Raw genomic sequence first — 9,628 nt, 5'->3', positions numbered from 1 at the left:
AAATGATTAATAATTGGTTTATAAACCATCTATAAACATTACTTAGATGGTTATTGTAAAGTGTTACCCAAACAATTAAATTATAATTAATAGTTTATTAATAGTGTTAGTTGCACTCATTTTAACATTTTAACACCATATTAAGTATGTTAATGATTTTTAAATGATTCATATACCTTTAAGAAATTGGTTTAAAACATTTTAACTATTAAATATGTATAGCACTTTGTAAATGGTTGATAATTGGTCTATAGTTTGTTATTGTAAAGTGTTACCATTATTATTATTGCATATAGTGCATATTCACTGATGTCCCTCAATTACATTTTACTTAGAAATATCAACTAATGAAGCCAATGAACTGGTTTAGTGAATATTATTTGGAACGAATGATTCAATTTACAGACAAAACTGAGGACACATAATAACAAAAAAACAACAACAGCTATTTTAAAGTAAAAGCACTGAATTCGTATTTCTTGTAGAATTTATATAGATGATTGAAGTAATAATTACAGGGCCAAAAAATATTGTTTTTCAGTGTATTATTGTTGACTTTTATTCACACTGACATTCATTCAATCAATCAGTCAGACTTTATTCGTATAGCACTTTTCATACAAGAGATACAACACAAAGTGCTTTAGATAAAAAAGGAGAAAGAAATAATAATAATAATAATAATAATAACAAAACACAGAAGGAAGCAAACACCCTCCATCCACCATCCTATTAAAAACAAAGCACAAACTGAGGACGCTCCATCTCAACATGGAGCAGAGAGGAAACACTGGAGGCAGCTTAGAAATTAATTAGATAAAAAATAAAGTAAGATAAAATAAAAAATAAAAAAAATGTAAGTAAATACTAATAATAATAACAGTTTTTAAAAAAGGTAGATAAAAAAGATAAAACAGACAAAATAATTAAGAAGTAGAATGATAAAATATGTATATATAAAAATAGAATAAAAATAAAAAAAAATAAAAATAGAATAAATAGTAGCAAATAAATAAATAAAAGAGAAGATTTTATAGCACTAAGACGCATGAGCAGAAAAACCTTTAAAAATGGTTCAAGCAAAAGCCAAATTAAAATGGTAAGTCTTAAGTTAGCTCTTAAAAATATGACATTGACATCAGCTGCTGACCAAGGTTATAATAGTTTTGGATTTTTCATTAGTTTTAGTTTTAATTTCATTATGATTTTGGGTTTTCAAATTCAGTTAGTTTTAATTTGTTTTTAGAGTGAGTTTGCTAGTTTTAATTACTTTTTAGAAATACTTTATTGCAATGCTTCTTACCTTAACAAACATAATCAGTCATTTTGTTTTCTTTGGAATATTGTACCTTGCATTTTTTTACTTTTTTCAAGGTATATATTCACAAAGTAAATAACAAACCATAAGGTAAACAGACAATCATATATATGAGGCAAACTGGTATTTCCAGTTCATGAGGTGTTTATTTATGAGGATCTCAGAGAAAAGAAATAAACAAACAAACAAACAAAATACTAAAATAAATAAATAATAAAATAATAGAATAAACTAAAAATGAACTAATGGGAATATAAGGGGTGGTGCATGTATGTGTGTTCATGTATCTGTGTGTGTGTGTGTGTGTGTGTGTGTGTGTGTGAGAGAGAGAGAGAGAGAGAGTGTAAGTGTTGGGGTGGGGACCATTTAGTTCATCTCCTTAATTTGATTAAATATTTCCACTGTTTTTACCAGCCTTTCTTTACAGTATAACTTATTCCAAATATGTATTTGTTCCCTATTTCTAAAAGTTAGTCTTTCCATCTCTAAACTTTGTTCTGGTGTATTTGATTGTTTCCATGCTTTAGTCACCTGCTTCATGGCGGTTACTCTCAGTATATTAAAAAAATAAATGTCCTTTGCTCTTATCTTTCCTTTTAAATAAATACCTAACCAATGTTGTACCTGCAAAGGCTCTTTAAACTCAATAATGTACTTTAGGAATCCTTAACTCCTTCCCAGTATGTTGTTAATACTGGGCATGTAAAAAGTTTTTATTTTTTGGAAAATGCTTAGTTTTATTTTTTTTGTAATGGGGTATTTGTTTGGTGCCAGATTCCAAAAAGACACAATAAATGTTTCCTTTATTTCCTTTGTCTGATCCATCTCAGCCCCAATAAATTTATTAAGTCATAAAACCAGATAGATGAAGTAGGTTTCATATCAACCAAAAAGGTTTACGGATGAAAAAAGTTGACAAAGACGAGAACGAAGGACATTTTCACTATAATTTTAGTTAGTTTTGTAACCACAAAATACAGTTTGTTAGTTATTGTCTTTTAAAAACGTTTTATTTTTATTTCACTTAACGAAAATGTTTTTTCAGTTCTAGTTTTCGTTATTTTGATAGTTTTCGTTAACTATAATAACTTGCTGCTGAGTGCAGCAGCTGTTATGTTTGAAATGACATTTTGACTCATTCTTTCAAATTACACTTCACCAGTTCTCTGTTACTCTGCAGGGATTTAAATCATTTCACTTCTAGATAACTGCATAACTGGGTTTTTTTTTCTAAATTACTCACCAGTATGAATGTGTGTGTGAATGGGTGAATGAGCGTAGTGTGTAGTGTAAAGCGCTTTGGATAAAAGTGCTACATAAGTGCACCCCATTTACCATATTTATACAAGATTCTTGTCCTTTTGCACATTCTACTTATTTACATATTCTTATAGTCTTAGTATATTATCTATTGTATGTATATCTTGTATAGTCAAGTATTTATATGCATATATAATGCCGATACAATATACCATATTCATATCTTGTGTGTGTGTGTGTGTGTGTGTGTGTGTGTGTATATATATATATATATACACACACACACACGTTATAATATTATATATTATGTTTATGTATGTATGCACACCCTGCACAGGCTAAATATATGACGCATTGCTATGTTATTATTATTACTACTACTACTACTACTACTACTACTCCTACTACTACTCCTACTCCTACTCCTACTATTATATTATCTTCTTCTTCTTCTTATATAATAAATAATAAATAATAATAAAATTATATAATAATAAATATTATATACTGTACTATTATTATATACTGTCTAGTCACAATAACATTATTACCATCATATCACCATCTTGCCACTGTACCTTACCTACCAATTTATCTTCTTTTTAACTTCTTAGTGTCCTTATTATACTCTGTGTTTTTTCTATTGTTGTTTTTATTTATTCTACCTCAGTATTTAATTCTATTGTATTTTATTGTACCTAAATACCGGACTGCTGTGACAACTGAATTTCCCTTCAGGGATGAATAAAGTAATCTTTCTATCTATCTATATCGGGATACGCCACCAACCATTACATCTCATGACCCTGCTGACCCTCCTGGTGGTGACGTATTCTTTACTGTCAGACATGACCTTTTCTTATTTATGTGTGCAGGCCTCCTCTACACCCAGTAAACGGGTGTTCTCTGCTGCCGGTTACTAGCCTGGGTATACCCATACTGCCTTGCGCGCTCGATTTAATTCAGAACTGCGAAAGGGTCTGGAAACTAACGCCGTTTCTTAGCCCTGTTTTAGGGATCCAATCACAGAGTGAATTTTTGGATCCCTAAAACCGTAGTTTGTAGTTTTCTTACGGATCCAACATGGCTGCAGCAGACACGAAGCTCTCTTTCGATCTAGCTGACGGCGTTTTAAATAGTTTAGAGCTAAAGTTGATTTTAAAAGAAGAACAACAATTGACTTTACACTCCTGTTTCACCACCAAAAAGGATGTTTTAGCCTTAATGCTTCCGACAGGATTTGGCCAAAGCCTAATCTACCAACTAGTCCCGCTACCGCTCACTGCTGTAACCACGGTGATCTGGCTACGAGCCGGGGGACAGCGGAGCCCCCAGAGACCCCCAGCAGCTCATCTATTGACCATAAAATCAGTGATTGTGTGTGGCTGAATGACATGAGGGGGAAATAAGGCGTAAAATAAAATTTAGGCGATTGGACGGCGAGCACTTTTGTTCTTCAAACTGCTGAGAAACCCACTTATTTTTGAATACATACTAGGTATACCTAGGAAAGTACCAGTGCTCCAGGTCTCTAGTTTGTGGTTGTAAAGTTTCATGAGGCTGTGATTATCCTGGAGGTCACAGCAGCTCATCTTATACACTGAGGAACAGACACAAGAAAAGCCCTCACTACAATGAGGAGAACTGGGCTCATTGAATCCACAACACACACTAACTCTATAAAATTCAGTCAAAAATAATAGTAAGTAATTATTAATATAATAAGTAATGAATACACTGCAAAAAAGGTGTGTCTAAAAACCAGATAAAACAGTAAATCTGAGGGAAATGATCTTGCTGCATGGACAGATAATTTACCTTGACAAGATTTCTTAAATTAAGATTATTAAATCTAGAAATAAGCATGTTGAACACTTAAAATAAGAAATTAACTCTTAAAACAAGATAAATTATCTAACACTTCTAAATCTAAGTGGTTTTTATCTTGGTAAGAAACAAATCATTTGCAGTGTGATCTGTTTCACTCTGAAGAGTCAGCTTTTTCAAAACCAACATGGCGGAGTTCAAAATTTTGTTTCAAAACCAAACTTCTCATCTCTTCTCTGACATGATTTTGACATCAGATGATTTGCTACCACTACACTTCATAGTGATGTTTGTTCAAACAGAGCAATGAATAAATTAATTTGATGATGCTGCGACCGGGAGCCAGTGCAGAGAGATGAGGAGCGGAGTGACATGAGCTCTCCTGGGCTGGTTGAAGACCAGACCTGCAGCCACGTTCTGGATCATCTGCAGAGGCTTGGTGGTGCAGCAGGAAGACCTGCCAGTAGAGAGTTGCAGTAGACTAAACGGGATAACACAAGGGCCTGAACCAGGAGTTGTGTCGATTGCTCGGTCAGGTAGGGTCAGGATTTTGTCACCCAATGAGGGCTGACGCTTCCGCTGATGCTACAGTGAAGCAGTGTCTACATATTGTCATGCCCTCTGCCCCTGCTCCCTAGTTTGTGTGTGTGCAAGCCTGATTACAGATAGGAGACTGCTGTGCTGGAGTCGGGGCCTCTCAGCTACTTTTTAGATCCCCCTAGCAAAGATTTTTCCAAAAAGCGACTAGCAACATATCTAGCGACTTTTTCTGGTGTTATTGGAGACTTTTGGAGACTCGTTCTTACTATTTTTAACGAGCCGTGGGGGCTGCTGGCAGCCCCTCCCTCAACCCAAAGCACTGACAAGCGGCACAGTACTCCCGCAGGAGTCTCTCCGAGCTGCAGCCACAGAGCCGGAGGGGATGTTAACCCCTTAGCGTCCAGTCTGCAAATCGCACATGCGCGAAGTTGCCGCTGGCTGGTTTACAGTGTCTCTTTTGGGTCACTTTTGCCAGTCTCGAGGCCAGATAAAGGAGGAGGGTTGGAATTGTGACAGAAGACAGTGCACCTACAGTTCTAAACATATCTAGGCCGTTTTTTACTCACTTTTTGTCTATCCCACGACGTTATTCCTCTCCTACAGCGTCCATTACAAGTACATGCGCATGGTAAATTATGCAAAATAGGTGAAGATGTCATTTAGCGACTTCTAGCGACTTTAAGGACTGCCAATAGCTACTTTCCTTACTGAGGAGTTGGCAACACTGCTAATGTAATGTCTACAATTAGCCCTTAAAGCCACAAAACAGCATGAAACCTCGTCAAACTCGAACGAAAATACCACAAAACCTTACTGACCTGTGTCTGTCTCTAACATACAACACAGTGCTTGTTCTGCTTGTTCAAACAGGAATATTACAAATTGTTTCACAAGATGTTAGTAAGGCAGATTTTATCCGATTTTTCTTTTCTTTCTTTCTCTCTTTTTTTTGCAGGAGAGTAAATGTGGATTAATCTGCTGCTGAAAATAGTCCAACATTGTATCACAAAAATGTAATTCTTTGTGGTCTATCAACAGAGCTGAAGCTTAATGAAAAGATAAAAGCAAGTGGGATATCTCGAAATTGGTTTCTCGCATATATTCTTTGTCATGCAATTTAGCCATGAACAATTAGTCACTTACAGTTACTTAGCAACAGCAATTATATTTTTCACAAAGCACGTTTAGGTCGTCTCAATAGTTAATTTAATGTGTTTCTTGGTGGCAGTTAAAAAAACTGGTGAGCAATGAGAGTTGTAAAGGTGTCCAGATATCCTTAATACACACACACACACACACACACACACACACACACACACACACAGAGAGAGAGTCAGCAGCAGGCCATGAGGCATCCAAATCCTAAATCCACAGCATTGCTGAGAGTGGAGTCCTGCTGAATGGTGAGTTGTTGCTGAAGAGGCTGTAATCAGGCCCAGCACAACACCGTCTGCATTTCAGCACATTTACCCTCCTGTCTGCACTTATCCACCTGCCTTTGATCTGCACCAGCATCACCTTATCCCTACTGCTGGCTAGTCTTTCAATCTGTCCATCCGAGTGTCATCTGTCCATTTTCAGTGACACCCAAACCTCACAGGCTTTACACACACCGGCTATGAATCAAAATAAATAAATATCTGGGATAATATTTTATATTTTAAGTCGTTGTGCAGTAGGTTATATCCTTAACCACTAATCTGAACTCGGGTCGAGGGGAGCTGGAGCCCAGCTGACATTGAGCGAGAGGCGGTCTACACCCTGAACAGGTCCTCAGACTATCACAGGGCTGACACATAGAGACAGACAACCACTCACGATCTCATTCACTCCTACGGACAATTTAAACCTAACATTAAGGAAGGAAGCCGGAATACCCGGAGAGAACCTTCGGTGGCCCTGAGAGCTCACATCGCTGCAACTTAAGAAAACACATGCAAATACACAAAACACAAGCAGATTGAGAAAACATCTTCATCAGTTTGGTAACACAAGCCTAGCATTTAGAAAACACGATGCAAAGACCACAACATAACAGAAGTGTTTCCAGAGGACACTTAAAAGTGATGCACGTGTGGACATGCTTGTGATATTATCATGTTATTTCATGACAATGATAATTTCACATTATAACATTATGACCTTCAATAGCTTGCTAGCATTAGCAGGCTAGCAAGACCAAGACCAACTTGGTGCCGTTGAGAGAGACCAACTAGCGGGCTAGCGGGCTAACGCTATGACGTCATAAGATGAGGATATTATTATTATGAAATAACATGATAATTTTACATTAAAATGTTAGAATGTGAAAGTATCACGTTATATTATCTTAGCATATGTTATCCTTAACTTGAAATAACGAGATAATATCATATGTGTATCGCTTTTAATTGTCCTCTGGAAACACTTCTGTTGTGTTGTGGTCTTTACAGCGTGTTTTCTAATTGCTGCGCTTGTGTTGTCAAATTGATAAAGATGTTTTCTCAATTTGCTTGTGTTTTGTGTATTTACAAGTGTTTTCTTGAGTTGCAGGGCTCTCAGGGCCACCGTAGAGAACCATGTTGACACAGAGAGTGCACAGAGAGGAGATGCAAGCCGGATTCTAATCTGCAACCCTCTTGCTGTGAGACATCAGTGCTATCCACACCACAATGCAGCCCTATATACAGTATACAGAGGGGAAATAAACCTACAACACATGTCACAGCTGTCACTTTGACTCATTTAGTAACACACACACACACATACACACACACACACACACACACACACACACACACACACACACACAGGGAATCTTTCTGGTCTTCAGGGGAGTCTTGATCTCGGAGTAGCTTTCAAAGGGCCTGACTGTAGCCAGAGGCCGGAGCTGTCCACACTCATCTCAGTATTCATCACAGGCTCCCCCCACCTTCACCTCCACCAAATCACTCACACACACACACACACACACCAGCTGATAACACATGTCAGGGGATCTTACACCTCAAGTCTGACACACAAGTTAAACAGAAAAGTAAGTGGGGTGTGGGCAGACGCTTTAGTTAGCCTCTAAACACGCTTGCAGAAGCTTGTAGCAGGACATGCTTACCATCGTATCAGAGATACATCACTTGGTACTAAGAACAATGTATAGATTCATGCAAAAATTAGTTAGTCTGTTAGCTCTTCTGTAAACTATTGAAAAATTAGACAGCCTGATGGCTGTTGGAGCGAGGGATCTTTTAAATATCTCCATAATGCAACAGAGAGAGAGGAGCCGCCCACAGCTGTTTTTTTGGTCAATAAAGATGTTGTTTAGCGGATGATCCGGGTCGATCGAACATGTTGACAGGTCATCTCTCCACCACCTCCTCCAGTGTGTCCAACCTGGCTCCAACCACAGAACCAGCTCTTTAGACCAGTCTGATCATCTCTGTGTGTGATGCTGCCTCCCCAGCAGACTGCACCATAAAACAACACACTACCACCACAGACTGATGAAACATCTGCAGCATCGCACTACAGATGTTAAAAGATCTGAGCTTCCTTAAGAAAAAGAGGCAGCTCTGCCCCTTTTTTGTACAGAGCGTCTGTGTTTAGGGACCAGTCCAACTTATTATTCAGGTACATCTAGATATTTATTACCTGGCACAACCTCGATGTCCACCCCACAGGTATTCACTGGCTACGTTCATCAGCTCTTTCTCCATCACCCGCCACTGGCTGTCTTTTTTTTTTTTTTTTTTTTTTTTTTTAAGATTATTGTTTTGGCATATTTATTGTGTTTTTATTGAAAGTGATAGAGTGAAAGATAGAGGGGAAGACATGCGGCAAAGGGAGCTCAGGCCGGATTCGAACCCGGCTCCGCCGCAGCAAGGACTCAGCCTTAGTGGTAAGCGCTCTTCCAGTGTGAGCCACCGGGACGCCCCGCCACTGGCTGTCTTTTCTTGTTGTTGTAACCAGAGATGGTGTTGATTCCTCTCCACATTTCACAGATGTTGCTGTGCTATAGATTCCTCTCCAATTTCTTCTTGTATTCCACCTTTGGTCTCTTCTACAACTTATATTGTACTAGTTTGAGCCATGCTTTGTCTGTAACGGGTTGTGTATGGACCCAATTGCAGCATACAGGAGGCAGAAACAGGAGGTAACCAGTCTTTAATGACAAGCAAAGGTTCGGTACACGGGAGTTCAGTCAGGCAAGGGAGGCAAACAATCCAAAGGGAGGCAAGGCAGAGTCCAAAAACAGGCAAGAGTCAAAACCAAAAAGCACACGAGAAAAACGCTGGAGAGTAGGACATATGGTACACTAACAATCTGGCAGTGAGTGTGTGTGAGGAAGGAGACTTTATAGTGGCTTGATTAGTGATCAGAGGCAGCTGGGTGAACAGGTGAAGAGAGTCTGGCTGATGAGGAGGGAGTGGCTGACAGGTGGAGTTAGGAGGAGGCAGGCTCAGTGGAAAATTACTGAGAGACAGAGCTGAAACTGTGACATTGTCACAATCTCTACAAGCTGGCTTCTTCTCATTGAGGATGCCTTTAAATCACTAGTAATCCAAGGTTTGTTATTGTGGAAACAGCGTACAGTCCTTGTAGGCATGACTGTGTCTCTACAGAAGTTGATGTAATCAGTAAAGCAGTCAACCTGTCAATGCCCATACTGTTCTTCCAGTCTGTACATTCAAAGCAGTCCTTTCTGAC

The sequence above is a fragment of the Centropristis striata genome, chromosome 16 (assembly GCF_030273125.1).
Source record: "Centropristis striata isolate RG_2023a ecotype Rhode Island chromosome 16, C.striata_1.0, whole genome shotgun sequence".
NCBI lineage: Eukaryota > Metazoa > Chordata > Actinopteri > Perciformes > Serranidae > Centropristis > Centropristis striata.
Note: the sequence above shows the minus strand (reverse complement) of the source record.